The sequence below is a fragment of the Hibiscus syriacus genome, unplaced genomic scaffold, assembly GCF_006381635.1.
Source record: "Hibiscus syriacus cultivar Baekdansim isolate YM2019G1 unplaced genomic scaffold, ASM638163v2 tig00110647_pilon, whole genome shotgun sequence".
Classification (NCBI taxonomy): domain Eukaryota; kingdom Viridiplantae; phylum Streptophyta; class Magnoliopsida; order Malvales; family Malvaceae; genus Hibiscus; species Hibiscus syriacus.
In genome coordinates, this window is record NW_024062811.1 from 1,060,594 (window position 1) to 1,082,279 (window position 21,686).

The window sequence follows — 21,686 nt, forward strand, 5'->3', positions numbered from 1 at the left end:
TGAGTGGAAGGAATGGTTCTGAATCTACAGAATTTGAAAGTCATAATCTCGCAAAAAGGCGTTCAAGCATCATTCATCCATCCATCCTTGACATTGTTTCATCTTTGGTTACCAAAGCTCTTTCTCTATTGGAGCATTGTCGTCGTCTAGTGGTGTCATCATTGATCCATCCATTGAGTTATTGAAACTGAAAGATTGTTGTTTAAAAAAACAGTAATATTGTGGATTCCCTAAAATGGAAAATTGCGTGCAGCAATCTTCGATTGATAACATAATTTGGTTTTCCTCGGCTTGATTTGGTTCTAAAATTATCACTATTAGAGAACATTGCAACACGCGTTTATCTTCCAAGTTCCAATTCGATAACATATATTTTTACTACACCTCAATACAAAATCCTCTTGAGCTCCCTCGCCACCAAGTTGACTCATCTGTGTCCACTCAGCCGAATCATTGCCCAAACAACAAAAATGATATTATGATGTTGTCCTTTTTTAATCAATCTTAATTAAGCTTCTTTAGGCCCCCAGGTGACTCGCAAATTGGTTAACCATCGAACCATTTTGGCTCCAGACAGCATCCCTGATCCGGCTCATGTCCCGACCCTTGAGGGTCCGACCTACGCCTTCGAACACCGAAGCGCCGCTAGATTTCTTACTCCAAGCGTACTCACACGCCAAGTATTCGTGTGGCGGCACCATCTCCGAATCGTCGTCATCCAACCAATCATCTGAGTCATGTACCCTGTAATCACCATTTTTACCTCTCCATTCCAGCATCTCCACGTTGCATTTCCAGTAGCTTCCAGCGACAGCTGCCCCTCCACGTTGCAGCTACAAACAGCCTCCAGCAAGCCGGGACAACAGCCCCTCCACGTCTCAGTTCCAGTGGCTTCCATCACCTCCTTTGGCCAGTGACTCACCGAAGCTTTCCCCTTTGGACTGGTCCAAGACAAACACTGGAGGTGGCTATAAAAGCCACCACACATGCGAGACAGAAAAAAAAAACAGACAGAGGACAGTAAAAAAAACCAATAGCCAGAGAACACAACAATACCAACGACGAGGACAACCACCGGGAAAAAAAAACATACAGAGGAAAAACAGAAACAAGCAGACAACAACCAACAACACAACAACCAGAAGCCAAAAGAAAAAAGAAGAGAAAGCTTACTCGGTCATCGGAGACTTCGAAACATCACCGGAAACCTTCGAACTTCGAAGGTAAAATCCTAGATCTAGGAAATCCCGAGGGTTTTTAGGATAAATAAAGGCCTTAGTCGGACTTAGAAAGAGAAGATCTAAGTTTTGGGGTATTTTGTAAATTTCCGGCCACCGTTCACGGTGGCCGGCGGTGGTGACCGGTGCCGGAACACGGTTGCCGGTCGGAATTTGTCTCCCTCCGGTGGAGGGTTTAGAGAGAAGACAGAGAGAAATTTTTTTTCTCTCTGTTAGAGAGAAAAGAAGAAAGGAAGAAATGATAAGGGTGATCCTTGGGGCCGGCTTAAATGGGTATAAATACCCTCATCAAAACGACGTCGTTTTGATGAGGGTATCTGTGTAATTTCATATATGGGTAAACCCCATCCGCAGTCCATTAGTTTTATAACTTTACATTTTAGTCACTAAATCGAGTTTATAATCCTTTTAATTTGGTTCTTTAATTTTAGTTTTATTTATTTTAGTCCTTTATATTAAAATAATATATTTAGGATAAATATCATATTTAGTCCTTTAATTTTAATAATTAATATTTTAATCCTGAGTATATATTTTTAATTTATTTTAATATGATATTCGAATTTTATATAGTTTTATTTTAGTCACCAAATTAATAAATAAGGAAAATAACATGTTTAATCCCTGAATTTTTAATAATTACGAATTAGGTATTTAATTTTATTAGATTATAATTTAGTTACTAATTTAAATATTTCATAAAGTTTTACTGCTTTTATATAGTTCTAATTTTATTTTTATTATTGATTATTTATGTTTTAATTGTACTTGTTTATATTTGAATATTATTTATATTATATAGTCATATAAATATATATAATAAATAATAATTTATATTAAATCTTAATTTGATTTTACATAAATTATGTTTTTATCATATTTTAATATATATATATTTTTCAAAACCAAAGAAAAGGGCAGTCTTAATACAACTGGATGTCCTATTCTGGTATTTTAAAATTAAATATTATGATAAAAAAAATTAATATTTATCAATATCAAAGAAAAGAGCTGTCTTAAGGCACCTAGAAGTCCTTTTCCGATATTTTTAAATAAATAAATATTTTTTATATAATTGTGAAATAATAGGATTATAAATTAAATATATTTTTGAATTTTTAAAATTTTAATAATAGAGAAAATTTATAATTAAAAAGTACCAATTTTGGGCGTTGTAGGGGTGCTAATCCTTCCCTAAACGTAACCGACCACGAATCCCTTTTTATTATTAAAAAGAACGAATTTTTGGTTATAAACGCAGATCAGTTCATTTTTTAATTGATGTTTTTTTTAAACTCTTTTAAAAGATAATTTTTAGGTATTCGACCTACCTGACCCAAAAGGCCGATGGCGACTCCCAAATTATTTTCAAAACCATTTATTCACATCAATTTTCCCGCCAAATAAATATTTCGTGTCCGGACGAAAACCGGTTACGACAGCTTGGCGACTCCGCTGGGGAACTGGTCAAACTTTAAAATCAATTATAAATTGTCTCTATTAATTAAAAATTAAAAGTTCATATATTTAATTTTTAATTCTTTCTTTTCAAAATTTTTATATTTACTTATTATTTTCATAATATTTATATGTTTCATTTTACTTGTAAGTATTTTATTTCGTTATTTATTTTTCTGTCAAAGGTTTGAACATTTCTCCTCACACACAACACTTGCATTGCATAACATAAAGCTCTATAATTGAGTTTGTCCCTTTTAAGTGGGAGTGAAAGCGACGTCTTCGTGAGAATTTATTCTCCGTGTCAGACCTAGCAAGTAACTTTCGGGGTTCATATGCTCTATGTCTTCGTGAGAATTTATTCTCTGTGTCAGGCATAGAAAAGTGTATCCCCTCGAATTGAACTTGATCCACTTTAGTCTGTGATGGACTAGGATAGAGGGTTAGCAGCCCAAGGGGGTACTAACAAGGACAATTCGGGTACCTTTACTCCTAGAACTGAAAACCTGCATATAATAAACCCTAGAAACTCTCCCGATCTGAAACTATGCCGAAATTTTGTCAGTAGGTATACACAAAGGAGAAATAAGCTCTAGCTTTTAATTTATTTTATTTCCTTTTCTTTTTCCTGAATAAATGCATGTGAACTAGAAATCGTGCGGTTAAGTTAAATTTTCCAAACAAAGCATGGAACTAGAAAGCATGAGGTTAAGATTTATACATTGATATATAGTTTTTTTTAGTTGGTACTAACTATTCTATTTTTTTTATTTTTTTCATGTATATTACATTGCTCTAATCCGTTCATATTGATTTCTTTTGTTTGCATTACATGATCATGGCATAACCAAAAGGTGTTGACTTAAAAGACTGTTCATCATATTGGAAAGAAATCGTAAATGGACAAAAAGTTTTATGATCAAACAAAATATGATGCGGCCAAAGAAAGACATCCTGAAGAAACTACGAGGATCGAGGGAAGTTCTGTACATAGAGAACCGATTATATTAATACCAAAAGTATTAGACAAAGATCCTACCAGATTGATACCAAAAGCAATCTATGGTAAGAGCATCAGTCAGGGCATTCAGAGTAGTGAAGATTTTTATGTAGCTCAAGCATATTATTTGAAGGACTTGAACGACCAAAACAAGAAATTGAGCACAGAAATGAAAACCATGCATGAAGATTTTCAGAAGATCAGTCAAGCCTTTCAAAATGCTGGCCTAGGAAGTACCCCAGAAGAATGGATAACAGGGGTCACCAAGCTGAAAAAGAGCTGCAACATATATGAAGATCTTGTTCAAGAACTTCTTGGACAGAAAAGATCTCTTACAAGAGAAAATGAGCAACTTCGAGAAGTGACACAGAAGATGAAAGAGAATGTTATAGAAGAAGTTGCAGTCCAGACAAGCAATATGGTTCTTAAATGATAGATTTAGTTGATTTTATAAGGAGACGAAGCAGACTGAAGACTCAACTTTTTGAGCATGAATGGAAAATAATTAGGCTTTAGAAAAGTTAGGAGTAAAATATATCCCTATATGTAAAGTTTTGTTTGATGTACCGAAACTTTTGTGTTCAATGAAATCTGTTCTAAGATGATCACTCTTGAGTAACACCTTTTCATGCATACATTTGCATTTTGCATCCTTGCATTTTTCATTTTGCATTTATACTTTCATGTTTGCTTTTGTATTGCATAATTTGTATTCTTATTATTACATTCACATATTTACATTTGCCTTTGGCATATTTGCATTTTTTAATACATTAAAACATTCATTCATTAAAATAAGGATTTCAAACGAAGTGATCTTGGTTTTTCCTTGAAGCAAGAACGCTCAGCACGACACAAGAAAAATGTCTAAAGAAACTGAAGATAGGCTAGCCAAATTTGAGATAAAGCAGAAAGAAATACAAGAGAATTGAGGAGCAAGTTGGCACAAATCGAAGCTAATTCTCAGATCGATCTACTAAACAATATGAAAGAAATGATTGATAAACATTTGACTGCTAGAAAGAGTCTTGTTGAAAACTCCACAAATCCTCTGGGTATTACACCTGTTCATATTCCTGAGTTCACCTCTGTACCCCAGGAAATTCAATCACCGATTTACTTTGCTGTTAAGAACTCACCATATCAAGCTGGAGCATCATTCCCCACTGATTGTCCTACTACTTCTGAGTTGAAGCCTGATGAATTTTGTAATAAGGTCCTTGACCTAAACAAATCGGTTGAGAAGGAAAAATTCACTCAACGACTGGAAAATATAGAATAAGTGATAAAATCTATAGAGACAGTTGAGTCATTTTATGGGTTTGATGCCAAAGAACTAAGTTTGGTCCCTGGCCTGGTTATTCCACCAAAGTTCAAGGTTCCAGATTTTGAGAAGTATAATGGGACCACATGCCATTCATATCATATCACTATGTATTGTCGTCGTATGACTGGCTATGTAGAGAATGAAAAATTGTTGATCCACTGTTTCCAAGACAGTTTATCTGGGTCTGCATCCAGATGGTATAATCAGCTAAAACGTACTCAAATACGTTCTTGGAGGGATTTAGCTCAAGCTTTTTTGGGTCAATACAAGCACATGACTGATATGGCCCCTGATCGAACAATGTTGCAAAGCATGAATATAAAGTGCAATGAAAGCTTTCGACAATATTCACAATGATGGAAAGACGTTGCTTCTCAAGTACATCCACCATTGATTGAAAAAGAGTTCACTACTTTGTTCATCAGCACATTAAAATTTCCTTATGTTAATCACATGATAGGGGTTGTCCCTAATAATTTCTCTGACATCATCATAAGTGGAGAAATCATCGAAATAGCTATCAAGAATGGCAAGATAAGAGGCTCTGACAATACTAAAGTCAAGAAAGAAGCTGGGGTTAATACAATGAGGTCTTATTCAGTTAAACATGGTGCCAAACCTTATAGAGTGATCAAGAAGAAAAAGAATGTGCAGGGATTTCAATTTCCTCCCTTCCACTGTTCGAGTGAAAAATTGCATCCAAAAATGCTCTCAGCCAGATCAATTACTCCACAACTTGATCAATCACAATGGCCTCCAAATGAGAATTGGACCTATAAAGAAGTTCCTTGGATAAATCAGACTAGAATTCCAAATTGTTCAGCTAAGGTTCCTGCTAACCTTAAGGGAAATTTCCAAGACCCTTTAGAGCAAGCAATTCAAAAATGCAAGATAAAGAAGGGGTTAAGGTTCAATGTTCAGAAACCATTGTTGCAACAAAAACTAATATAACCAAATCCTACGAATAATCAGGCACAAGAAAATGGGAAAAGAAATCAAAAGGCTCCCATGGATGTAATTCGAGATTGGCCTATAGGTCTAAGAAAGAATGAGGCAGATATAACCCAGAAGACACCTCAGATACCTATATCAGATTTTCCAAAAACCAGTAAGGCAAGGGGAAACTTAAGGAGTCTGGTTAATACTACCCCAGTTATAGCTGAAATGAGCATTCAGAACCCCCTCAATAACATGAGAGCATTCATTCGTTCAGAACGATCAAAGAAAGTGATAGCCTCGCGAGCAAGAAAAACTCTAAAGGTGTTTCAAGAATCTATCTCAGACCTGTACCCTCATTTTGTTAAAGCTCAATACATTACACCAAGATTGGTGAAGGTGTCACCAAGGCCTTATGCTCATTGCTATGATCAAAATAGCTTCTGTAATTTTCACTTGGGAGTATCTGGACATTCAACAGGGAATTGTTGGTCACTGTTAAAGGAAATAGAGATGCTCGTCGATAAGGGAGTCTTGACACAAGAAATGATCAAGAAATGTGGAGCAAATAAGGATAAAAATCCTGGGCCAAGTACATACCCAACAATAGAGGAGTGATGAGTCATGATAAATAAATAAGTGGAAGTGTTATCTACCACTATAGTACTTTTCTATTTTCAGCATCTTGTTTGAACTTGTTTTTTTGTTTCTTTCTCCGCCTTTTGTGCAAAAAAAAATTGTGTTGCTTTTATGGTTATGAGCAAAATCAAGTTTTCTTGAGATTATTGAGTATCAAGTAGATTAAATATTCTTTTAAATTTGCAAGAGTTATAGATCTATTGGCAAGTGATAAAATTATATCTTCCATATCCCATCCAACACCAATTACTCGACCTTTACCAAAACCAAATCCTGACACTACATTTATCTGAGACTCTGAAGAAATGTCTCTACCTGTTTTTGAGTCACAAACTCTAGATGTTTACCTTCTCGGGTAGAGTCGATTGATTGATGATACTACCTTCCACCATATACATGAATTTATAAGTCACACATTTTTCCTTCCAAATACAAAACCATCATAAACCAAAAGACCTCAAAAGAACCAAACTTTCAACTATTCGTGAATTTACTGCAAGAAGAGACGAGATGAGGCATCATGGACCAACTCATTGATGATAATTTCGAGTGATTAGGGCATACTCAAAGAAGAAGGGGAAAGTGATTGATTGAAATAAATATATGCATTAATTACATTTTTTCATGTAAATAAAGTTAATCTTGAATATTCATCCCCCTGTGGATACCTCTTTTTACAAAGGTTTCTGTGTATGAGATGATGAACGGCATTGTTTCATTTATCCTTTAATATATATATATATATATATCCTTTGTTGTCCCCATTTGAGCCTGAATAATGTTTCTTCTAATTCAACCCTAACCAAGGATCTCCCTCTACATTAGGGGGCAAGGTAAAGGATATGGCTCACAAGAATAAAGATTGTCAATACAGTTTTACGAAGACAAGTTTCCATGAAGTCATAAAAGTTTTGAACTACAAGTATATCAAATACAGAGTGCTTGAAGATCAATCCAATCAAGAATAATGGAAAACCTCCAAAATGCAAAAGGAAAAGGAGGTGCTCAAAGCAATTGAAGTATTATACTCATCCAGCAAAGAAAGAAGAAAAAAAAAAGAAAAAGGAAAATTGAATCAAGATGGGTGATTTATTGAGCCTCAAGTTACAAGGTATCAAGTACAAACAAGAAGAGTAAGAAATGCTGGAGATATGAGAAAATGGAAATGAATCCAAAATTGGCTCTGAGGGATCCAGTTGATGGAAAATTCCCCAGCAAGGCAGATCCAAGTCAAACAAACAAGATTGATGGCATCAGAATGAATTGATCCTTGGTTTGATGACCCTTAAACACTTATTGGGCCTTTTTATCCCTTTTTTTCATAACCATAAGCCATGGCCTACGTTATGTACCTGCTCGAATATTGAATGGTGCAACAACGACATAAGAGACGATCTTAAGCTCTTAATGAAGCACCACACATCTCAAAAACGTTCCTGAGATTCTGGAAACGAGAAGCATCTCTACAAGATGAGCATAACAACCATTTCTTCAAGTTAGTGGAAGCCCGAAGCGACATACTGAACCAACTTGAAAGAACCTACTTTACCAAAATCAACCTACACCTCAAATCAGTCAATAATTTTGACACTTGCCATAGGATTATGATTTTTGAATGATTTAAAAGTGTAGTTAATTTATTTGATATTCATTAAGCTCATTGTTTATGATTCGATTATATTGTGAACCTGAAAGGGGTAATACTTTGCAAAATTCTTTCATTCTTCAATAAAGAAAGGAGAAAAAACATTTTCAAACAGTACAGTCTCAAATGAGGAAGTCCTTAAAGCAATTGTTGCTTATTCTACCTGTTGTAGAAAAAATGAACGAAGCCAGAAGAATGAAGCGCTTCACATTTTTTAAGGCAAGTGGTCCAAGAAGCCAGAAAGTCTGGAGAATTGAACTTGTGACACTCTCCTATGACATTAGCAATTCATCAAGAAAGATTATCGTTATTCTCATGCTGAGGGTGATAAGCATCATCAGGCAGATTATTTTCCCCAACCATCAATTCATGTTCTCTAGAAGATTACATCATAGAGCCATGAACAAGTCACTACCTGCACTCTGGTTATACTGTGATGCTGGCTCAAGTCTTGATACATTATTGCTACTTCTTCTATGCCGATCATTTTCTTTGTCAAGATGATATCCATTATGTCCTTTAGAAGATTTCTGAATTTGAATTTGAGGACTTATGGCACAGAATAAGACAGTGGAACAGAATCTATCTTTATAGGCCTTTTATATAGGGTAATATTGGTTACAGGATTCCAAAAGTTGAGATGACCAGTTTTACTGTCAACTAAACCGTTCCATGATTCGAAAAGAGTGGGATATATTGGAGCAACAGAAGAGACAGTTGTCGTAGCAGTCATTGCAAGAAAATGCACCAACAAAAATCTTTTAGTTCATCCTGATGATGTTTATTTCTTCCAGTAAGGTTGTTACGATGGATGCCACCGACAACAAGGTCGAATTTGACAAATCTACTCATCAATTGCTCCAACGATCATCATGTATGGTTTTTAAGGAAACCTAGAAGCATTTCCACCTCATTAGGTTCAAGTGGAGCAACTTTATTCCTTCCAACCCATACTAGATTCCATTTTCAGCACTCATCAAGAACATACTTTTGGACATTCGAATGTGATTCATTGTCATAAGCTTCAAAAGCCTTACAGATCCTTCTATCAATTTGGCACTCCCTGCACATGTTGTAAACATTCACTTTATCCCATGAAGGCCATCATTTCTTTAATGAAAGCATCAGCACATGGAGGAAGCAGAATAAAGAAAAATATGTTCTTAATTGGCAGAATTATGAATATAGCCCTTTTCAGTGTAGTAGCATGAAAATGCTTCGAATCTACAAATTCTGGCTTTACATCTAATAAGTACTGTGATATCCCAGTCCAAACATTAGCTGGAAAGATGAATGTGCTCATAGCATCTTCTGGAAGTGTTCTTTGAGTTATCTGATCTGGTTTGGTAAAACCAATCATTGAATTTGAAAGATGAATGTGCTAATAGCATCTTCAGGAAGTGTTCTTTGAGTTCTCTGATTTGGTTTGATATAAAACCCAGAAACAATCATCGGAATTAAAAGATGAATTGCATGATCGTCTTCATTAAGAAGTTTCTTTTCAAGCTTCCTCTGCTTCTTCCTTTTCCACAAATCATAGCCCAAGTTTCGCCTTTGCTTATAATTGGGATCATTGCATAATGGCTTCCTACCTTCTACTGGAAGAAGTACGTCAACAGCCTTAGCCATTTGATCAGCACATATAAAACCTGTCAACCCTGCAATTGATGAATCTGGACCACATCTCTCCATGGCTATTGAAGCCTCAACCTCTGAATATCCTGTTTTTGTCAAGTATAACAGTTTATTCTCCTCATCAGAATCAGAATTCAGTATTTCCTCGATATCAGAAGAACTATCAATACTGTGAAATCATCCTGAAAGATCACTTCATAATCAGATGAGTTGTTATCAGAATCAACATGTTGCATGGATGCAGATTTTTTAAAAGCCTGTACCACTATATATGTAGTCTTGTTGTTGTATCAGATTACTGTTCACATAAATTGGTTTCTCGACCTCAGAAAAGTATATTCTAGAAATAGCCTTCACTGAAAGATGATAAGCCACTGTGTCAGCCTGAAACAGATTACCCAAACTATTTTTACTTCACTGTGACTAAATCCCTCCCAGTCACCTCATTCAGAAGACACATATTTCAGACGTTTCTGTCAGAATGATTGAGTACTTCTTAAGTTTGTGACAATATGAAGAGAATTCTTCCAGTTACCGGACAACACTGCTGTTTAGTGACGCCAGAATGAGAGTATCAAGATAAACAGATTTGGGGCACGAATAAAGCAAGTACCTACAACAGTGCATTGTCAAAATTGAACCTTGTGGGGATCATAACATTTCAGTCAAATAGATATTGAGAGTGAATCAAACATCTAGAGGATATCTGAAGGCCCATTTTCAACCAGAAATAGAATATTGGGGCATTTTGAAGGCTCACAACAATATGAATATTTGGGCATTCTTAGAGGCTCATCTCAACAAGTAATGTTGAGCACATTTTTAACATCTGTATCACAAATGTTGGGGCATTTTAAGGTTCCTTCAGACAGATCCATGTGGGGCATTTTGAAGGCTCGGATTAACAAGAGCAAATATCGGGCATGCTGAAAGCCCATTTCAATCAGAATTAGGACTGTTGAGGCATTTTTGAATGATCGTATCAGCAATGCTGGGCATGTTGAAGGCCCACATCATCATGTTTAAAAATCATTGACTGAGTAGATATTTCCAATAAGACAGAAAAATATGAAGAATGAAAATGGTGAAACAATAACAGTCAATCTGACTACACATAATTGCTCGTTCATCAGGCAGTTGTATTAGGGTCCTGTTGTTGAACAAATATTTATTTAGCAAGTATGGTTTCAAATACCCAATCTTCTTAAACCATGTGTCACATGATAGTGTGTTCTTTGTTAAGCTACAACATGGTTACATGAATAAGATGGTCCCTTTGTAAACCATTCGATCCAAGATCAGTTCCTCGAGACCTCGAAATATGAATTTGGCCTTTTGTATGTCGGTGATAATTGAAAACACTTCTTTGAGATTTCTGTCAGTTAGTTTCAACCATACTGTTGAGGTTACGAAGCTGTTTTTCACATCAGTTTTGTTTACTTGATGACATTGAAGAGAGAAGCTCATGTATATTGCTCTTTCCCGATGTTACTAGGTTATCATTGCCAACTAGACTGAACCGAGTTTTCATCTATTGGTTTATCATGTGAGTTTCATCCCCAGCATCAAGAATTCTACGGATATCTTTCCATATATGGCTCTTATAGTGGGTGTGTTTCTAATTCCTACAACGCTCATTACAGAAGAAAATGTGATCAATATCACACTTACCCTTGCCTGAGACAATATCAAGCTCATTGGTATCTCTTATTCAATTCATCACTAGCATATCTTGAATTTGATCAACTTTTTGGTCATACCAGCATCTCATTTGTATTCCTATTAAGTTTTGTTCTCAAGTGGTCTTGTGACGTCATTCAAAAGCTTTGAACACTAGGCAAAAGAGCTTCAATGATTGAGAACATCTGAGCAGAAACCACAGGAAAGGATGAATGTGTTGTCAAATGTTTTACGAACATCTGAGCAGAAACTACAGGAAAGGATGAATGTGTTGTCAAATGTTTTACGAACATCTGAGCAGAAGCCACAGGAAAGGATGAATGCGCCGTCAAATGTTTTACGAACCTGTTATTCTGATGTTGAACCATGTTACGATTATGGTTCCATTTATTGATCAAGTCTGTCTTCTTCCACCCCAAGATTAGAAGCGAGATATAATGAAGATTTCTTTCCACAGAAGGGAAGCAGAAATTTAACAACAAGAAACTAGTGGCACCAACTAAGGTTGAACGACAGGTTGTTGTTAAACATCTCGACATGATATGGTCCAAGTTGCCGTATTCGAGATTGGATTAGATGTGGAGATATGAAAGGAATTAAGATAAATCCTCCTTGTGATATGTTTCAAGAGTCAAATCAGAACAGACTCAACTCTCCTAATTAAACCCTGCTGAGTCAAACATATCTACATTTACATTCTTCAAAGATGATAGATTCTCTCTTCAAAGATGATAGATTCCCTTTTTAAAGATGACAGATTCTCTTTTCAAAGATGAAAGCTTTATCAGATTTCTGCACAACTCCAAGCAAAGAAAGTTGGTTTTATCCAAGACAAAATGGGGCATCAAGGTCATAGTTCTGACTACGACAAGAGTTCCACAAATGAAACAATTCTTCTGAGACTTTCATGAAGCAAAGAATACATAAAGATACAAGTTGATCAGATGGTTCTTCAGAAATGCAAGCTTGATAGCATAAGTTGCTACACTGATATCCAGAGGACCCTGACAATAAATGAAGTGGAGGAAAACCAAGCTCACCATTTTGAAGTCAAATGAAGATTGCATCAACATTCATGCATCATATTAGGCATTTGCAAATAGGTGCATTTTCATTCATTTTATCCATGTGAATTTTGACAGGAATTTCAAAGATTTTAGCAAAGATTTAAATCCATCATTCAATGGATCAGCATTGCCAGGTCGAGTTCATAATGAGAAGAACTCATCTGAAGAAGAAGAAGAAGTTCATAATGAGAAGAACTCATCTGAAAGAATAAATTCATAATGAGAAGAATTTGTTCAACTTTTTGTTCAAAACCATCACTTGATGGATCAAACTTTCCAGAGGAAGTTCATAATGAAAATTCATCTGAAGAAGAAGAAATTCATAATGAGAAGAATTTGTTCAACTTTTTGCTCAAATCCATTATTTGATGGATCAGCTTTTCTAGAGAAAGTTCATAATGAAAAGAACTCATCTGAAGAAGGAAGAAGAAGTTCATAATGAGAAGAATTTGTTCAACCTTTTGTTTAAATTCATCATTTGATGGATTAACATTGCCAGATAGAGTTCATAATGAGAAGAACTCATCATCTGAAGAAGAAGAAATTCATAATGAGAAGAATTTATTCAACCTTTTGCTCAAATCCATTATTTGATGGATCAGCTTTTCCAGAGAAAGTTCATAATGAGAAGAACTCATCTGAAGAAGGAAGAAGAAGTTCATAATGAGAAGAATTTGTTCAACCTTTTGTTTAAATTCATCATTTGATGGATTAACATTGCCAGGTAGAGTTCATAATGAGAAGAACTCGTCATCTGAAGAAGAAGAAATTCATAATGAGAAGAATTTTTTCAACTTTTTGCTCAAATCCATCACTTGATGGATCAGCTTTTCCAGAGAAGTTCATAATGAGAAGAACTCATCTGAAGAAGAAGAAGTTCACAATGAGAAGAGCTTGTTCAACCTTTTACATAATTTTATCACAGAAGCAAATAGATTAGCATCAACTTTCCAGAGAAAGTTCATAATGAGAAGAAATCATCTGAAGAAGGAAGAAGAAGTTCATAATGAGAAGAGCTTGTTCAACCTTTGTTTGATTCTATCACAGAATGAGATAGATCAGTATCAGCATTTCCATAAAAAGTTCATAATAAGAAGAACTCATCTGAAGAAGGAAGAGAATTTGTTCAACTTTTTGCTAGATTACATCACAGAAGAAGATAAATTGTCATCCCCAGCGAAAAAGTTCATAATGAGAAGAACTTATCTGAAGAAGAAGAAGTTTGTAATGAGAAGAACTTATTCAACACTTTGCATGACTCTATCACAGAAGGAGATAGATCAGCACCAACATTGCCAGAATGAGATAAATTGTCAATCCCAGTGGAAGAATTCATAATGAGAAGAATTCATCCTAAGTGAGCAAAAAGTTCATAAGGAAAAGAACTTATAGCTCAGAAGTTTAAACATTTCAAGCTAAAAATGGTGTTTTATGTCTTTGCTCCATTCCTGTTCCACAGCAACGAGCAAAGAGGGGCAACTGTAATCACCATTTTTACCTCTCCATTCCAGCATCTCCACGTTGCATTTCCAGTAGCTTCCAGCGACAGCTGCCCCTCCACGTTGCAGCTACAAACAGCCTCCAAAGCCGGGACAACAGCCCCTCCACGTCTCAGTTCCAGTGGCTTCCATCACCTCCTTTGGCCAGTGACTCACCGAAGCTTTCCCCTTTGGACTGGTCCAAGACAAACACTGGAGGTGGCTATAAAAGCCACCACACCTGTGAGACAGAAAAAAAAAACAGACAGAGGACAGTAAAAAAAACCAATAGCCAGAGAACACAACAATACCAACGACGAGGACAACCACCGGGAAAAAAACATACAGAGGAAAAACAGAAACAAGCAGACAACAAACAACCAACAACCAACAGAAGCCAAAAGAAAAAAGAAGAGAAAGCTTACTCGGTCATCGGAGACTTCGAAACATCACCGGAAACCTTCGAACTTCGAAGGTAAAATCCTAGATCTAGGAAATCCCGAGGGTTTTTAGGATAAATAAAGGCCTTAGTCGGACTTAGAAAGAGAAGATCTAAGTTTTGGGGTATTTTGTAAATTTCCGGCCGGCGGTGGTGACCGGTGCCGGAACACGGCTGCCGGTCGGAATTTGTCTCCCTCCGGTGGAGGGTTTAGAGAGAAGACAGAGAGAAATTTTTTTTCTCTGTTAGAGAGAAAAGAAGAAAGGAAGAATGATAAGGGTGATCCTTGGGGCCGGCTTAAATGGGTATAAATACCCTCATCAAAACGACGTCGTTTGATGAGTATCTGTGTAATTTCATATGGGTAAACCCCATCCGCAGTCCATTAGTTTTTAACTTTACATTTAGTCACTAAATCGAGTTTATAATCCTTTTAATTTGGTTCTTTAATTTTAGTTTTATTTATTTTAGTCCTTTATATTAAAATAATATATTTAGGATAAATATCATATTTAGTCCTTTAATTTTAATAATTAATATTTTAATCCTGAGTATATATTTTTAATTTATTTTAATATGATATTCGAATTTTATATAGTTTTATTTTAGTCACCAAATTAATAAATAAGGAAAATAACATGTTTAATCCCTGAATTTTTAAATAATTACGAATTAGGTATTTAATTTTATTAGATTATATTTAGTTACTAATTTTAAATATTTCATAAAGTTTTACTGCTTTTAAATATATAATTTTTATTTTATTTTTGATTATTTATTTTTAATTGTACTTGTTTATATTTGAATATTATTTATATTTAGTCATAAAATATATAATAAATAATTTTATATTAAATCTTAATTTACATAAATTATGTTTTTATCATATTTTAATATATATATTTTTCAAAACCAAAAAAAGGGCAGTCTTAATACAACTGGATGTCCTATTCTGGTATTTTAAAATTAAATATTATGATAAAAAAAATTAATATTTATCAATATCAAAGAAAAGAACTGTCTTAAGGCACCTAGAAGTCCTTTTTCGATATTTTTAAATAAATAATATTTTTATATATTGTGAAATAATAGGATTATAAATTAAATATATTTTGAATTTTTAAAATTTTAATAAGACAATTTATAATTAAGTACCAATTTTGGGCGTTGTAGGGGTGCTAATCCTTCCCTAAACGTAACCGACCACGAATCCCTTTTTATTATTAAAAAGAACGAATTTTTGGTTATAAACGCAGATCAGTTCATTTTTTAATTGATGTTTTTTTTAAACTCTTTTAAAAGATAATTTTTAGGTATTCGACCTACCTGACCCAAAAGGCCGATGGCGACTCCCAAATTATTTTCAAAACCATTTATTCACATCAATTTTCCCGCCAAATAAATATTTCGTGCCCGGACGAAAACCGGTTACGACATACCCAATCCACCGGGTTAACTCTGTAAATCTTACTCCAGTCAGGCACGTTCAGTGGAGCTGACGTCGTCGTCACCAAGTTCCACGTCGTCAACGGCAGTGTCCCCTTGGCCGTGCCCGTAGCTAAAGCTTCCGAGAAATCGCTCGCTTCTGCTGGTGGTCAACCGCTAGCCTTTCGCCATCAAACAACCAAATACAATTTTTCAAATCAATTTAATCAGATATTTTGATTCGTTTAAAATAATTTTAATTTGATTATTTCAATTTTGAAAATAAAATCAATTTATTCTGTAGATACTCATTTTCATCTCATTATATATATATATATATATATATTATATAGCTTGAAAATATTTTTAAAATATATATATATAATATATAGTTTTGAAAATATTTCTATATTATATAATTTTTAAAACATTTTTGAAAATAAATATAATATATAGTTTTTAAAACATTTTTGAATATATATATATGTTGTATAGTTTTTAAAACATTTTGAAAATAAATATAATATATAGTTTTTGAAAACATTTTTTTGAAAACTTATATAATATATAGTTTTTTTAAAACATTTGTTTTGAAAATTATATAGTTTTTAAAAACATTTTTAAAATATTATATAGTTTTTTTTTAAAAATACATTTTTGAAAATTTATACATAATATATATAGTTTTTAAAAAACATTTAAAAAAAATTATATTACATAATTTTTAAAAATATTTTATTTATTATTATTATTATTTATTATTATCTTTATTATTACTTATTTTTATTTCTTTTTTTTATTTTGTTCCAGGGTCCAGTCAAATAGTCCAAACAGCCCAAATTAGGCCTGACCCAGCCTTAACCCGTTAGGGTTTTCTGTTTAGGAAAATCAAGCATCAACGCCGTAAGTCAAGGAAGCATGAATGCCAACAATAACAACGGCGCGAGATTTCTGGCCGAGGAAATCGAGACTGGCCCATCCCGAAATCCTCGACCAACGACGGGTTTGTTACCACAACCATCGAAATTGACCAGCACCGGTGGGAGTATAAATACCCCACCACAGAACACATAGAGATCATCAACAGAAACACAGTACTAACGGCGGGAACATCAACAGTACCCGAAATCAACAGAGCACAAAATAGTCGGCCAAAAACCATCAAACCATAACATACAACAATCAAAGCCAAGCCACACAAAAAAATATACAGAAACAACCACGCGAAATACCGAAGAAAATAATCAAGAGAAGGTCGATCTAGACGGGAGGAACAAACGGCCGTCGGAAGTTGAAGAGCCAACAGAAAAGGTAAGAAGTCGTAACTTCTCGGCTAGATCTACATAGATCTAGACATTATCTCGTTGTTTGGGCTTCGGATTTAGGTTGAGGACGGTGAGAGGAACGTGTGGGGGTATTTTGTTTTTTTCAGCCACCGACGACGGTATCTCGTGGTGGCCTACGGGTGGCCGGTTTCATACCGGTGAGATCTCTCTAGAGAGAGGCGAGAGCACGAGAGCTTTAGAGAGAGAGGGAATGTGAGGAAATGAGATTTAAGGGCTCAATTTGAGCCATTTATACCTAGTTTTGTCCCTCCCAAAACAGGAGAAGGACTGTTATGCAATTTCAAAAGTGGATAAACCTCATCTACGATCCTCAGGTTTTGCATCATTTACATTTTCGTCATTAAACTTAATTTGCAGCATTTCAATATGGATTACGAATTTAACATGTTCACATTTTAATCCCTATTTATTTATTTATTCATTTATTTATTTTTATTATTATCACTAATTTTCGTAATGTTTCTTTTTTATCATTCAAAGTTAACCTTTTTTTCCTTTTCATTCTTATTTAATTATTTTTTGTGCTATTTTATTTTTATTCCTTATTTTTATTCTTATTTATTTTTTTCTTTGTTAACTAACCTTTTTTATTATTATTTTTATTTTCCCTAAACGCTAACTTTTTCTGTTTTTCAACGTTAGCTTTTTCCTTTTTACTTGTTTTCAACCTTTTTGACCTTCTTTTCACTTTTAAATAAAAAATTATTTTTATTTTCCCTAAACGTTAACCTTTTCTTTTTTCAACCTTTTTGACCATTTTTTACTTTTGAATAAAAAATTCTTTTTTTTATTTTTCCTAAATGTTTTCTTTTCCCTTTTTTTATTTTTTTCCTTTTTTCTTTATTTGAAATTTAACATTTTTTTACTTTTTTATTTCTTTAACTTTTTTTTGATTTTATTTATTTTAATTATTTTAATTAATTTTTCTTTTGGTTCATTTTTTTAATACTATATTTTTTATTTTATGTTTTTTCCTTTTATTTTTATTTATTTATTTTTCTATCTAACATTATTTTCTGACTTTTCTAATAGTAATCTCGATCGATTAAAGGTAAGTAATTCGAATTAAAATTAAAATTTTTAATTTTAATTTTAATTTTTTCAAATTAAGATAACCGAAAAATTAATTGGTGCCGAAAAGGCAGTTCAAGGGTGCTAATCCTTCCTTAACAGTAACCGACTCTCGAACCCAATATATTTCTGGTGAAACGCATATCAGGTAAGATGGTGTCCGACCCACCTAAATTCGTTTTAAAATGGTCGGTGGCGACTCCCAATTCGTTTAATCCAAGTCGAAGCCCAATTTCGAGGCCCAACTGAAAGACGGTTCCGACAGCTTGGCAACTCCACTGTGACAGATAAGTGAGTCAGGCAGAATTTAATTTTCGGTTGTCTTTTTATGTGAAAATGGTAAATTTTAATTTTAATTTATTTATTCGATTCCAATTATTTATCTTTGATTATTTTTCAAATAAATAGTTGTACTAACGTTTTTTAATGATTTCATATTTTTCAAAATTTTCATCTCAGGCTCTATACCCGAGCTCCAAACCCTTTTTAAGTGGGGGTGAAAGCGACACCTTCGTGGGAATTTATTCTCAGTATGGGCCTAGCAAGTAACCTTCGGGATTTATATACATTATGCTTTCGTGTGGATTTATTCTCCTTATGAGCATAAGGGAATGTATCATCTCGAGTTTAACTTAGTTCACACAAGCTTGTAATGGGCTTAGGACTAAGGGTTTGGCAAGCCCAATGGGGCACCAGCAAGGAGAACTCGAGTACCCTTTTAGAACCTAAACCGGGAGAGTATAAGGAATTAGAGCCCACCCCAAAACCTTATTCTAAACCCTAGGCTACTTTGATTTTATTTCCTTCTTTACTTTCTGTTCAAAGCATGCGAACTAGACAAATATGTGGTTTAGGATTTGTTTAGAATTAGCATGCGGGATAGAGATCATGTCCGGGTAGGAACAATAAGTATGTGGGGATAGATATCATGTGGGATAGGATTTTTCACTTTTGATTTACCTCACTAACTCTTTTTATTTTTGTTCTCTTTTATTTTGTTTTCATCGTTTGCATCATTTAAAACAAGGTGTTAATCCACCAAAAACATGTTTGTTAAACATGAATAATTTGCATTAATGGACAAAGGGGTTATAATACAAAGAGATAAAAAGCTCAGAAGTCCATCCGTGGTCAAAGAATACTCAGAGGCAAAGGTTACAGGGGCAAGATGATGAAAATGTTACTGACCTGGAGAGTTCTTTCAAAAACTACGAGAATAAGGTGGCGAACCCTAGCTAAGCTGGAGACCATTATTGACGAATTCTAGAAATAATTCGATAAACTTCGGATGGAGGGCTCCAATGACGCTTTCGTTTGGAACAAGCTCGGCATAGAGTGAAAGCCGAAGATGCAGTCCTTCGAGACCTTTTTTGGGGAAAGCAACTCGTCACCTTCACAAGTTTAGCCAAATGAGCCGGAATGGTTCGACAGGATATTCAACCGGTAAAAAAAAGGCGGAAGACAAATCAACTTCTCAGAAGCTGTGCATGATCTATACCATCAAAAAGTTTTTTATCTCTTTAGACGTAACACTTTTGTCCCCAATAAGGATTATTCAGAATAACAGACACATTTTTTGGATCAATGCCTCGAACATTTCATGCATCATGTATTTAGACATATTTTGCATTTTATTATTTTCATTCCTTTGTATTTGCATTAACTAACGGAAGAATATCTCATCCGAAGGAGTAAATACTGGATACACCACCTCAAGCATTGGACACACCCCATCCGTATAACACTCGCTTGAAAAAGAAGAAGATGGAAGCAAGAATCGAGAAAATCGAGGAGAACATTGCAAAATTGCAGAAAGAACTTGAAGATAAGATAAACCAGAGTAGTCTGGGTACTCTGAATACAATCATGAAGATCCAAGAATCCTTGGTTGATCAGATCGTTGCCAAGTTAGTCGGCCTACAATAGACTAGTGCGCCTGGGGCAGGTTCATCGGAAGGGGTAACTATACCACCTATCCTGCAAGTGGTTGTCTCACCTGAAATCTTACCAAAACTTTGAGAGGACTCATCTACTGCAAAAGCGAAGCTCTCGTCCTCTGTATTTAATCCTAAGAATAATCTGGGTTATTACCATATACCGGATTCAGACGAAGAAGACAAATCAAAGAATATGGAGGAGAAAATCAAGCAATTGGAGTACCAAATGAAGGTAATAAAAGGAGACCATGACTACCCTAGAGTAGATGTCGCGGAACTCAGCCTAGTCCCGAACTTGGTTATTCCTCCAAAATTTAAGTCCCCGAAATTTGAGAAGTTTGACAGAAACAGCTGCCCATCCGCTCACATCACCATATTCTGTCGAAAAATGACAAGATATGGAAGAAATGATCAACTCTTGATCCACTGCTTCCAGGAGAGTCTGTCGGGTTCAGCCATTCGGTGGTACAACCAGCTAAGCCGATCAAATATCAAGACCTGGAGGGACCTGGCCAAGTCATTTCTGGAATAATACAAGCATGTCAATGATATAAGGCCAGATCGAGTTATGCTACAAAGCATGGAAAAGAAGTATAACGAGAGTTTCAGGTAATACGCAAAAAAATGGAAGGATTTGGTTGTTCAAGTTTATCCGCCCTTAGATGAGAAAGAAACCCGAAAACGTTTTGTACAGACCCTGAAGACTGGAAGCTTTTCAGACTTGGTCATGGCCGGAGAAATGGTCGAGTCGGCCATAAAGCAAGACAAGATAAAGGATGGAGAGGCCAGTAAGAAACCTCTTATGAGGGAGAGAGATGGAGAAATTAACAACATCAAACACCTCAGTAAAGGTGTTACAATCTCTAGCCCAAAATCAAATGCAGCTGTACTGTCAGGTACTTCTAAATAAGATTCCAGAGAACCCAGGAAGGAAAGGGAACATTTCGACCCTATTCCGATGACATACAAAGAACTCTATCAACAACTTCTTGACACCCACGCAGTGTCACCATATCCGGTGGAACCCATGAAGCCCCCATATCCCAAGTGGTATAATGAGAGTGCTCATTATGAATATCACAGCGGTGTCTCATGGCACACTATTGAGAACTGTTACATATTCAAGAGAGTCATACAGAAGATGTGTAACCATAACTGGATCGACTTCAATAACTTGGGGGCATCCAAGTGAGGAAGATCATTTCATCATTTGAGGCATTCTGTTTGAATTTTTTTTTCATTTTTTCTCAAGTTTTTGTAAGCATATTTGAATAAATTTATGTTATTGATGATGAGCAATGAATCACATTTGCAAACTTGCAATTCTTTGAATATCAACTGAATTAAGAAACTCTGTAAATGGTT